We start from the raw sequence: 13,693 nt of genomic DNA, 5'->3' as shown, positions 1-13,693 counted from the left end.
TTGTTGTTGTTGTTGTTGATGTTGTTGTTGTTGCTGTTTGTTTGTTTTTGTGTGAGTGTGTGTGTGTGTGTGTGTGTGTGTGTGTGTGTGTGTGAGAAGGCAGCTTTTAAAGAGCTTTAGATGGTAAGCTAAGGACTACAGACTTTATCCCCAAAGTTCTGGGTAGCCAGTGCAGGGTTTTAAATCATAGGATTAATACAGGAAAACTTGGGAATTTACATGTTCTAAACACCTACTCAAATATCAGTACAGAGAGCAGGTTTTCGAGGAGCTCTTTCTCCCCATTTACACCTTACCTGGGCCTCTCCTTAAACTGGGTAGAATGATTGTTACTTCTACCCACCATTACTTCTGCTAGAGTTCCTGTCACAATGCAAACAAATCTTTTAGTTTCATGCTCTCTCAGCTGTCTTGGGAGAAACTCATTTGATAAAACTAATGTAACACAAATATTAAGATCCAGGAACAGATTAACATGTAAAACTTCTAAGATATAGCAGCAGTTTTAAAATTAAATGCCCAGATAAGAATCTGGGAGACAGCAGAGGAAGGACACTTTCCTCTCTATATTCTGGTATACACTAGGCCAGAGAAGGCAGAAAGGGAGTAAGACTGTCATGATGCTCCCTTTCCTCTACAGATGACCTAACAATAAAACATGGCTTCACTAATCACATGCAGCACTCTTTCCTACTAAACACAGATGTAGCCTCAGGATCCTTATTAATACTCTGTTCCACATACTGCCAATCAATAAGTGCTTGCCCTCAAGTTATGACCTTATTATTTTCTCAGCAGATGTCTCAAGCAAGGCTTTTGACTGTGACTCTGAAACAAGCAGCTTACGATAAAATGGAAATAGGAAATAAACTAGTAGTTGCAGAGGGAAGGTCTACAGTACACAAGGCATGGAGTTGGTCTCATTCATTTAAAGTCAAGCCTCACATTCTTGCATATGTTGACCTGACTGAGAAAGCTAAAACAGTCCTAAGAACTCTGAGACAAAAGCACCTGTGTTCATGTCCCAGCTGATGCGTAACAGCTCTCTGCTTCAGTTTCCTCGTCTGTGAAATATGAATGATGATAACAAAATCTTTCTCATATTGTTGCAACGATTAGCTGAATTAATATATGTAAAGCACTTAGGATAGCAGTTGGCAAATAATAAGTATACATAAGTAAGTGCTACTCTTATTGGAAAATTTAATCTCCTATACAAACGTAATATTCCTTTATATAAATTTATAACTTCACTGAGATCTTCGCTTCTATTTCAGTAAATATAGTTTTCATCTGTAGTAGCATCTTCTATACCTGCTCTTTCCTGTTAAACTCTTGTTTTGTTTTGTTTTTAAACAGCATCAAAACAGAGAAATTTGAAAATTTTTCTTATAAAAGTATAGAGATTTTCTGCAACCTCATGGGCTTCAATTCACTTGCTCATTCATTCTTTCTATGAATGATTTTTTTTTTTTTATGTGACCGGTAAGGGGATCGCAACCCTTGGTGTGGTGTCACCTGCACCGCGCTCAGCCAGTGAGCACACCGGCCATCCCTATATAGGATCCGAACTCGCGGCCACGGCACTCCCAGTGCCAATGCGCTCCCAGCACCACACTCTCCCGAGTGAGCTACGGGGTTGGCCCTCTATAGATGTTTATTAGCCAGGCACTAATTTCATTTCATAAAGGTTTGATTGATTCATACTGGTAATTCCCAGTTTTACTGAAACTCTAGATGTCCATACCTAAATGTATTCTTACATTCAATAAATATTTTGAGCAAGAATCATATGTAACAGTATAATGTTTTAGGCAATAGAGTTAACTCTCAAAAAAAAATTTTTTTATAAATATGCTACATGTTACATTTTAAAAATGTGTATGGGGAAAATATAAGAAGTATATGTAACAGTATAATGTTTTAGGCAATGGAGTTAACTCTCAAAAAAAATTTTTTTTATAAATATGCTACATGTTACATTTTAAAAATGTGTATGGGGAAAATATAAGAAGTCTTTTATTGTGCAAAAAATATTTTTGAAAAAATTGAGTTTAACATCAATCCTCTTTCTAACTTTCCTTTTAGAATATCACCAAAAAGAACTGAAGTCATATATATTATAACTTCTGGTAATTTTACATATTCTAAATTTCCTTCCCTTATATTAGAATTTCACATAAAGCACTTTTTGATAGGACTTACTGTAGAATTTAATTTTTTTAGCCCCACAGTAAAAGGATGTCCATAAAGCTGAACAGGTACTATGACATAAAGACAATTACAGACCAAATAGAAATCTAAGTGGCTCCACTGAATTATCTACAAAAATATTTAAAGCTATGAGAATAGTTAATAAGCTCATCTGAAATAAATTTAATAAATATTTAATGAGGAAAATAAATATGATTGTTTATATGTGCTTTAGATAATCTCTTTAACTGAAAAACATCATACAAATTCTAAAATAAGGAGTTTTAACCATGATTTATCTAAAGACCCTGAACTTTTAAAACCCTTAGCCTGAGAACAGTTTCTAAAATGTCCCTAGAAATAATGGTTCTTTTATTGATTTTGAGCTTGTGGTGTTTACAATGACTGTAGGATAAATCATTCCCTTCATCTTTTTTGTCTTTTCATGTTCTATTGTTTCAGAAGTTTGAGAACCTCTCACTGTTCTGTTGCATCTCTGCTCAATGTTTTGTGCTCTGTGAGTTCTTCTTGATAACATTTCATGATTTAGACAGATAAGAGAGATGAGTGCTTTCTGTCTTCCTGAATCCTATCACTCAATGTATACTTTTTCCCAATTATACCCAATGTTTTATCTTTAGGTTTTAAATTTTACCAAGACCAAAGGGAACATCCATTTACTCCACTTGAAAATAGTAAAGTCACATAGGGTCTATAAAAAGTTTGCAGCAAAACTTTGTTCCTTGATATTTCACAAACATACTATAGATACATAAAAGTTTTTGTTTCAATTACAAAAGGTAAGCCACTGCATTAAGATACATGCAATTATCAATTGATACAGACAAAACAAACCACCAAACAAATGTGCTGGTGAGTTCTGAGGAGGCAACAATCAGTCAGCAAGACTGAAACTTCAGTCCATTGATTTTTTTCATACTAAATAAAAAGTACAGATTGTGAAAATTCATTTAAAATATGTATCATCCAATCTCCTTCAAACCTTTTAATAATTTCACATTGCTCTTAGTTTAAAGACCAAAACCTTAAACATATCCTAAAGGTCCTACAAGACAGGTCCCTGCCCACTTCTCCATCCTCTTCCTCCACAATGCTCCAACAAAGTCCCTTCCTGCTTTGGAGTCTTCCCATCACTTCCTCCCTTCCTCTCTTCTATTTAGCCAACTATAGTCACCCTTCAGGCCTCAGCCTAAACTCTACTGTCTCAGGGAACCCTTTCCTAATTCCCAGATGAGATCAGATCCTCTTGCTACATGCACTCATTGCACACTGCCTTTCTTTTTAATAGTTCTTATAACTGAGTTTAATAATGATGATCTAATTACTTGCTTACTATTTTTTGCCCCCTTTAGATTGTAATCTCCATTTCATCTGAATCCATGTCTAATGGTTGGCAAATGCAAAGAACATGGTAGACATTTGGTAAATTTGAGTAAAATAAAATGTGAGCCTAAAATGACGACCTGGAGCCAAAACTGAGCTGTGTGCAGACCCAGTTCAGCTACCAACTTAAGGAATGCAGATCAAAACCACAATGAGCTATCATCTCACTCCAGTTAGAATGACTATTATCAACAAGACAAAAAATAACAAATGCTGACAAGGATGAGGATAAAAAGGAACTCTCCTGTAGTGCTAATGGGAGTATAAATTGGTACAATCACTGCAGAAAACAGTACGGAGGTTTCTCACAGAACTAAAAATAGATCTACCCTACAACCCAGCTATCTCACTACTGGGTATATATCCAAAGGAAATGAAATCAGTGTATCAAAAAGACACCTGCGCTCCTATGTTCACTGCAGCACTATTCACAATAGCCAAGAGACGGAATCAACATAAATGTCTATCAACGGATGAATGAATAAAAAACTGTGGTATATATATATACACAATAGAATACTACTCAGCTACTTTAAAAAAATGATATTCTATCATTTGCAGCAACATGGATGGATGTTGCTGGATGGATGGAACCATCATGTTAAGTGAAGTAAGCCAGGGTGGTATATATATACACAATAGAATACTACTCAGCTACTTTAAAAAATGATATTCTATCATTCGCAGCAACATGGATGGATGTTGCTGGATGGATGGAACCATCATGTTAAGTGAAGTAAGCCAGGCACAAAAAGACAAATACCACATGAAATCACTCACATGTGGAATAAAACAAAACAAAACTAAACAAAAATTGGTTCTCACAGTAGTACAGAGTAGAATAACGGTTATGGGTACGGGAGGCCAGGGGGAGGAGTGGTGGACTAATGGGTACAAAACACCACTCTCTACCCTAAGTGAATCATTTTGTAGTTTATGCATGTACTAAAACAACATGCTGTGCCCCCATAAATATGTACAAGGTTAAAAAAATAAAATGTCACTTGAAATAGTAAAATAAGACCGTTATATTTCCTAGATATTATGCTAGATTTTTTCAGATATACACAGTCAACAACACTGAAATAATCTTATTCTTTGATTATGCATTTATTATCTGACTTCCACTATAAGAATGTGATCTTCCTGAAGAGAGGAAGTTTATATTGTATTCTTTGTTCAATTATACAGTCACACCAGGTACTCAATAAATGTGTGTTAACTGGCAGACTGAATGACTGACTAGCCTGAAAAACAATTAATCCCTTGGAATGTTTCAGGTACAACTAAGCACTCAAATGGATATTTCTATAAATGATTATTCGATCTTAGGTAAAATAATTTACATCACTGTTAAATGTTCAGAAAGCTTTTAAGAGGTTGATATCTTAAGAAAACAAAGCTGAGAAACGATTATGCCATTTACAATTAATTTTTAAAAATCTGTTATATGAAACAAAATGTTAAATGCTGAAAAGAATTCTATTAAATAGACACAACTACTTTTAGCAAACAACTTTTTCTAGAACATGTACAATTAGCAAATACAAATTTTTATATGCAGAAACATCAATGAAAACAAGTATTTTCAAAAATCTGATAGCTTATAACATTTTCACTAGTTAGAACCCCTTGTAAACAAGATTTTAGGAAATGACTTTGAATGAATAAATAGTAGCTAACTTTACGGATACTATAAAAACTGCTTCAGGAATCCATTTAGTCTGTACCAAAGCTATTGTATTTATCTGAATTGGTTTCATAATCTCTAACAATATTTGAATTATATGACAATGTTTAAAATTATCAAAATCCCCATCGATTTGGTTGAATTGATATGGAGCCTTAGTTATAAGGCACAAGCCACTTCACTAACCTGGCCAAACTCTCAAAAATAATATATCAAATGTACATCTTTATGATAATATGAATACACAATTAACAAAATTGATGGAATATATCAAATAACTCTTTGCAGANTTCAAAAATCTGATAGCTTATAACATTTTCACTAGTTAGAACCCCTTGTAAACAAGATTTTTACTTAGGAAATGACTTTGAATGAATAAATAGTAGCTAACTTTACAGATACTATAAAAACTGCTTCAGGAATCCATTTAGTCTGTACCAAAGCTATTGTATTTATCTGAATTGGTTTCATAATCTCTAACAATATTTGAATTATATGACAATGTTTAAAATTATCAAAATCCCCATCGATTTGGTTGAATTGATATGGAGCCTTAGTTATAAGGCACAAGCCACTTCACTAACCTGGCCAAACTCTCAAAAATAATATATCAAACGTACATCTTTATGATAATATGAATACACAATTAACAAAATTGATGGAATATATCAACTAACTCTTTGCAGATGGATTAATATCAACTTTATCTCCTTTTTAGTTACCAGATGGTGGACTCATGTTTATTTATAATTCAGATCAAGGCATTCAACCCATTTTCTGGTTTCCATTACAAAATAAATAAATAAAATAAATGAAAGTTCTATGTCAGAACATAATTTCAATAAAGGAGAAAAAATTAATTTCAAGAAAAGACAGAAAAGTGTTCAAAATCAAATTCCATGTAAACCATTTCAAGAATGTGTTGTTTTTTTTTTTCTTATTCATGATATGTACTAATAGTTGAATTAATTAGTGTTCTACTTACTAAAACCTTCCAACTCTGCATGTTTTGGCAAAGTAATTCATGCCCCATTAATTTAATATCCCATTATATTATATATACTAGCATAGAAACCATCCGTTATATATTAAACAGTACAAATGCAATTTAATCCGAATTTTAGGTGATCAAATAGTAGGTTTAGAGGGCATAATTTAAATCCTTATTCTAAGCATAAATATCTAACAGTTTTATTTGATTGAAAATTAAATCCCATTTCTAGAATCATGGAAAGGAGGAAAAAATAGGTAATAACTACATTCTTTGAGTAAAAAGAAAACTGTTCATGTATTTGTTAATAAAATTTAAAGTAGCTGATCTTCAAATATTTTCATTATTAATTATTTGAAGTTTATAAGTATGTTGACAGTGGTATGGTCTGCTATTAAAATAATAAAAATTACTGGCCACAAAAGATGACATTCTAATCTCAATTTTTAAATGATTTGGGTTTAATCAATCATCCTCTGGAGGAACAATAACTTGCCTTTAGGAAATTAATATGATTACATTTTTTTTAATTAATCCACTTATTTTAAATATTCTAATACCAAAAGATATAAGGATAGTGATGCAGACTTCACTTATCCATGCACTCTTTTCTATCTAAAACCACCAACACTGCCAACTAATAAGACTTTACATTAGAAGCTAAAAGGAGACATTGCTGGTAGTCAAGGTAACTGATGATTCTCCTGCACATAACTGAAACATAGGAATGGCATTAGGGGTGCGAAAGTGTGCTCTATCTTAGAATGCTCTCAGAAGACATGCAAATTCTTGGATCTTTATCATATCCTAATATTTATCCAATAGTTTTATATTTATACTTTGTATAACTATAGATGTGTATTTATACTTTGATAAATATAAATGTGTAGAAGTTAAATAGTTAAGCAATCTGAGTCTTTAAAGGTACCACCTAGGCCTATTAAATTTACACTGCATTAAAATTAGCATAAAAATATAACATTTAGTGAAACAATATATGATCTAAATAATTTTCTTTCTTTCCTATGTTTTTTCCAAATAGAAGTATAGAAGTTTGATGAAACCTGTTCAAAATTCTGCTTAGAAGTTATATTGTGCTCTGAGGAGGTACAATCCTTAATGCTTTGGGAGGAAATTTTTACACATTCTCTAAATGAGTAGAACATGTCATAAAAGAAATAAATGTAATACCCAATTTCCAAAAATCACTTAAACATTGGTTGTTTAGAATTTAGGTTCAGAGGTCAACCTTCAAAAGGCAATTTGCTTCTCCACTGTTAGACAGAATATTATACATTTGAAATGAAAATGGTATGAAAGCAATAAAATTAAACTGAAAACAATAACAATAAAAAAGACCTTTGAAATTCAAGTCTTTGAAGACATGTGGTGGTTCACCTTTCCCAAAAGCCCCTCGTCTCTATCAAAACAAATTAGACAGTGATGGAGTTTGGATTACTGTCCTCCCAGAACTCATGTGGAAGTATAATCCCCAGTGTGGCAGTGTTGAGAGCTGTTTCAGTCATGGGGCAGATCCCTCATGAATGGATTAATGCTCTCCTTGGCGGGTGGGAGTAGTAAGTGAGTTCTTGCTCTATTAGTTCCCGTAAGAGCTGGTTGTTTATAGGACCCTGGCACCTCCTCTCTCTCTCTCTCCGCTGCCTGCCATTTTCTGCCGTGAGTAGAAGCAGCCTGCGGCCTGCACCAGATGCAGCTGTCCCAGAATCATGAACCAAATAAACCTCTGTTCTTTATCAATTACCCAGTCTCAGGTATTCTGTTATAGCAACACAAAATGGACTAATACAGACAGTGACTCATTGTCGTCCCTTCCTTCTCTCCATAAGACTTCTCTGACTCATAATCTATAAATTTGGACTATGCTTTAACCCATTGTCACACTAACTAGGAGAAAACAGTAAGTTACAACTCTTTCCTTCTATTTATTAGTGAACCACTTAACAATAATCCCAGTATCTACACAGTGCTTGACACATACTTAGCTGAATGAATAAAAACACAACATACCTAAAGGGATTTAAAAATAAATATTATATAGTCCTTTCCCTCAAGAAGATTTTAAAAGTGTATGGAAGAGATAAGCACAAAAGCAGTTCTGGTGTCAGCACATTATGATACCCAAGTGTGTAGTGACAAGCATCACAATGGTTCACTTAGAGTTTTAGAATCTAACCCTACCTAATTCATTCATTCATTCAAAAATACAGAGCCCCCTACTATGTGTCAGGTGTGTTGTTAGGTGAAGGGTACAAAAATGTCTATGATGCAGATAGCCAATGCCCTCAAACTACTCTTATAGTTACTGTCTGATGACTATCAAAAACTAGATGCCTGACCCCTGATGATCCTTTAGCTTCCCTTGGCACAGTTTCGGTATCTGCCAATGAACATAACTATACCTAAACTTCACTAATTGTAATCAGCTGTAAAGAATGAATATATGAGAAAGGCCTTGGAAATTAAAACCACTCTACAAACACACAATACTGATGCGTTATCACTGTACTTTAATTGAAATATGCCATGCATTCCCTATTATTTTAAGTATTTTGTTTATGAGCACCAAACAGTGGGTGCTCAATAAAATACTGAATAAATAAAGGAGGTTTAACTACTTTTTGGACAGCACAAAGTCATCACTGAAAAGCAACTGTAAGCAATATGGACACCAATAATTTTAAAAGCAAATATAGTTTTGTAACTTAAATAATCACCACTTTCATTTGTTTATAAATTCAAATTTTCATATATGATCTTTCTGCAAGCAGAATATATTTATACACAATTTTCTATTTCTATAGTGTGTATCTTTTCCATATGAGGCTGGTTTATAAGTGATTACAAAATAAAAATAAAATAAATATATACTGAGTACCTATAAAGTACAAAGCACTGTGCAAATTATTTTAGCACAGTGTTCTTAACTTCATTTTCTTTTTCCAAATGACACAAAATGAAATAATCTGGATATGCTTGTCTCATTTTCAACAAACTATTCTCTAACACCTTCTATCTGTCACAGTTTCTGTTCTGGGATCCACTCATTGAAATAGAAATAATCCCTGAAAATCAACTTCACAAAAATTTTCTTCCACCAAAAGTTTTTAATGAAGGGACTTGGAAGAGAACAGGAGATTTTTTAAAAGTAACATGGAGAAAGCAAAGGAGGAAGGGAGAGAGAGAGGAGGAAGGGAGAAAGGCAGGAAAATTTTGTTTTAAATAGTCTTAAGGTCCATGCTGCAGAATTTTGCTGAACATGAAGTAGTACATGATGTGAGAAATTGGTTAATGGACACAAGGAATGATCACATTTTGTAATGACAAACATGCTAATTATCCTGATTTTATCATCACGTATTGTACACAGGAATTGATATTCAACTCTGTACTCCACAAATACGTTTAATCAATTATTTTTCAATTAATAATAATAATAATATTGAGATATATCGTTTGATAAACTCCCTTAGAAAGAGGAGGTAAAGAGGATCTCACCGGACTAGACAGCAGAATTAAAGGTTCCTCCTTACAGAATTCCATTACACACTGCCCGCACCCATTCACTACTCCTGCATTCTTCCGTGGTTACTTCTGTACTTGCCCCTGCCACTAGATGGTAAACTCCAAGTCACCTCTCACTCAGCTTCCTTTCATTCACAGCCTCATCCACAGGCTCTAGCCCTCTGCAGATTAAAGTCGAAAGCATCCCCTTATACAATCAAATTGGGGGAGGGGCGGCAACACCTGAGCAGTGTTTCAGTTACATGTTGCTATTTTCAACAATAATTTAACCCTTTAGTATATGTATTAAAGAGTTTAAAGTATTATTTGATTAACTAAATACAGAAAACAGAGATTTGGAAGATAGGGAATGACACATTTAAATATTTATCAAAATTCAACAGTTCCTTCCACAGGAAGACTAAAATGGTAAGTAAAATTTTTCATCTTCTAAGACCTGTACTCAATTTCATATCTCACAGAGATCACACATTTTTACAACATATTAGTATGCTTCATTGTATTGCACGTTGAAATTTGATGTGTTTTAAGCAAAGCTCGGCCACATGTTTTGTAAGTGTTAAACATCTCTGTTTTCAAATGCTTGAGGTTTGTAATAACTGAAATATGCGGTGTCAAACTTTGTTCTTGATATTAAATACTACATCTGTTTTGAGAAGAAGATACCTATCTCTGACTTATTTTTTCTCTCCTTCTCTCCCTCCCAATCCACACATATATGCATGCACATACACACGCACTGATATACACTTACTTTAAGAACTATTTCATATTTTAGTGAGAACGTACTCTTTAAAATATTTACCTCTTTTTATTATTAAAATCATGTAAGAAAATTACAGAAACTAAAAATTAGAGTGAGGAATATTATCTACATTTCTAGCATCATAAAATTTTAATAATAATTATTTTTATACTATATAGAATCTTGTTACACCAACAACATTCCTCCAAACTAGCATTTTTGTTTTAATATAAAAGGTATTCATATAGTAAAAATTATACATAAAATTAATTGCCACCGGAGGAATATTATCTACATTTCTAGCATCATAAAATTTTAATAATAATTATTTTTATACTATAAATATAGAATCTTGTTACACCAACAACATTCCTCCAAACTAGCATTTTTGTTTTAATATAAAAGGTATTCGTATAGTAAAAATTATACATAAAATTAATTGCCACCATAAACACAATATTCAGTGAAATGAGAAGTCAAGTTTGGCCAAATATAAATTCATTTAAAACCAAAATAAAAATAACACTACAATATTCAAATCACAGATATATATTCAATTTGAGGGAAGTTGTACTAGATTTCACATCCCTTTTGAGCCTATGTTTCTTTTTTCATAAACGTAACTGCTGCTTAAGCAGTCTCTATGTTAAAAATAAATGCATTTTAGGGACTAAGAATACAACATACAAATGGAACCCTCCTGTAGACAGCTACTTTGCAGAAAATTAAAAGCACAATGTGGTTGGAATCCCAGGAACCCAAAAGTTAAAACTGTGTCTCTCTACTCTGTTTCTCATTTCTCTAATAATTTAAATCCAACACGTACTTGTTCTACTACCAAAAGCTTCATGACAATAAATGTTCTGTTAGAGTTTATGAGTGTGAATGAAAAGTCAAACGCCAGGTCAATAGTCCTTTCCCTACTATGCATATATAAAAAGTGTTCTAAGATTTCTTTTTGTAAAACAAATAGAATAAATATATCTTTGAAATACATACAAACAATATTTTTCTAATAATCAGTAATAATCATTAAATAAAAGCAAGTGTACCTGATTTCTGCATAAGTGTGGTCATATCTAAATCAAGTGAATTCTCAAGAATTACTTGTCAAGTTTTTTTTTTTAAGTCAAGAATCTTCCTTTTGCATTTACTTCTTTCTAGTTAGCTTGTAAAACACATAAGTGTGGTCATATCTAAATCAAGTGAATTCTCAAGAATTACTTGTCAAGTTTTTTTTTTAAGTCAAGAATCTTCCTTTTGCATTTACTTCTTTCTAGTTAGCTTGTAAAACAGACTAAAAGTCTGACAATTAAAATGTTAAACATTTGCCTACTTTATATTTTGCCATCTAGAACATATTAAATGCTTGGTTTTTTGCCATAAGTTAGAAAAAGTTGGTTTAAAATTAGTCTACACTCAATCTGAATGAGATCTTACCTTCTGGTTTGTTGTTTTTCCTCTTCAGCCATTTTTCTACAGTTTCTGCACTAACACTTTCAGATACAAATTCATCTAAAACCTGGGGGTGAAGAGAAAGATATGCCTTCACTTTTTCATCTGTCAAACCTGTAAAAGAATTGAAAAGAGTAAAATTCACCTATACAACATCTTCATATATTTGAAAGATATTTTACAATGACACATTATGCTAAGAACCAGTACCCTCTTTTCTACCAAAGAGGGCTAGAGAGAGCAGAAATGGGGAGTTACTGCTTCATGGCTCCAAAGGTTCTGCTTGGAGTCAAGGCAAAGTCTTGGAAGTAGACAGGGCGATGACTGCATTGTTGGAGAAACAGACTAGGCAAGAAGCGACCCCACACTTGGAGGGTTGGAGAGCCAGCAGTTTATTACACTAGCGGGCCCAGACAGACGACTGCCTGAAAAAATCTGCACCCTGAGCCCAGGTCCCACAGGGCTTAATATAGGCTAACTTCTCCAAGTTTTTTGGTTTTGCTTTCTCAGCATTCATGTGGTCTAGGCACATAAGCAAGTTACAGAAGCCAAAATGCAAGCAGTGTTTAGAGGCCAGACCAGTGCAACAAGCAAACATTGTTTCAAAGTCAAAATATTACTTCAAGGACAAAACAGGCTTATGAGAAAGTTACTTTGGCATTTTTTCCCAACAGCATGACACTATGAATATAATTAATGCCACTAAACTGTACGTCTGAAGTGGTTAAAACAACATTTTTTATGCTATGTATATATTTACCACAATAAAAAGTAATTTTAAAAAATAATGTAAATTTAGAAATTTAGCGATTTTTTAATTATAGATATTTCATCACATTATATAGCTGTTTTCCAACAGCTTTGTAAATTTTAGTGTTACGTAAAAACTGATTCTGTGATAAAATGTTGTGCATTAAACCTTACAAAGAGCTTATTTGTTTGTAAACAGTTATAAATTTACTAGTCAAAGCAAGAGATAGTAGCAAATAGGAGAATCTAGCATTGAAACATTATAGCTGCTAAAAAAAGTGTTTAATAAATAAATAAACTCCTATCTTTTATTGCCTTACAACACAAATTCTTCCTTTTCTCAGAGGCACTGAACCCAATGGTATAACAAATGTTCAGTTCAAAGAATCTTGACATTTGCTCATTGAAACTCTAGACAGTTTTACAGAAATATTTTCAGTCTAATGATAACTATTAAATATACATAGCATTTTCAAACATGTTTTCATATTGAACATATAAAATTACATGTTTTCCAATTGGTGCTTCATGTTGGTATGCCATTTCATTAAACAACCTCAAATACAAACAGGCTATGAATAATTATTCTCAGTGATGGTAATTATTTTTACTACTGCATCTCCTCTGTGAATTATTTAAATAAATTATCCTCCTTAGAGATTATGAGATAAAAAAAGGCAATGAAAAATTGTACTTCGAGACAGAAAAGAAAGGAAGCATATCTTTATGACTTCAGGGAGTAGGCTGTATGTCTTCCCAAACAGACAAGCACAAAATTTATATGTGTTTTAATTAATTCTGCAGGGAGCTAAAGTCACAACTGTTAGGATTCTACAACAGAATGGTATCATTGAGAAGGCAAATGATTTCTTTCAATGAAATCAGTACTTAAATAGTCAATTTAAAGATACATATATAAAAT

At 32.9% G+C, this 13,693-nt stretch overlaps 1 protein-coding gene across 1 annotated transcript in view; it reads right to left on the bottom strand.

The window, feature by feature from the left end:
* LOC103603729 (cAMP and cAMP-inhibited cGMP 3',5'-cyclic phosphodiesterase 10A-like) overlaps window positions 1–12,080 on the bottom strand; it is a 93,301-nt gene extending 81,221 nt beyond the window's left edge. Inside the window, exon 1 of the mRNA XM_008588306.1 lies at window positions 12,007–12,080. The gene's annotated coding sequence lies outside the window, so the exon portion shown is untranslated. The remainder of the gene's footprint in view (window positions 1–12,006) is intronic.
* Window positions 12,081–13,693: the final 1,613 nt, after the last annotated feature.

Source organism: Galeopterus variegatus, unplaced genomic scaffold (genome assembly GCF_000696425.1).
Source record: "Galeopterus variegatus unplaced genomic scaffold, G_variegatus-3.0.2 Scaffold4766, whole genome shotgun sequence".
Classification (NCBI taxonomy): domain Eukaryota; kingdom Metazoa; phylum Chordata; class Mammalia; order Dermoptera; family Cynocephalidae; genus Galeopterus; species Galeopterus variegatus.
The sequence above is the reverse complement of the archived record's forward strand: the minus strand, read 5'-3'. Positions and strand labels throughout refer to the sequence as shown.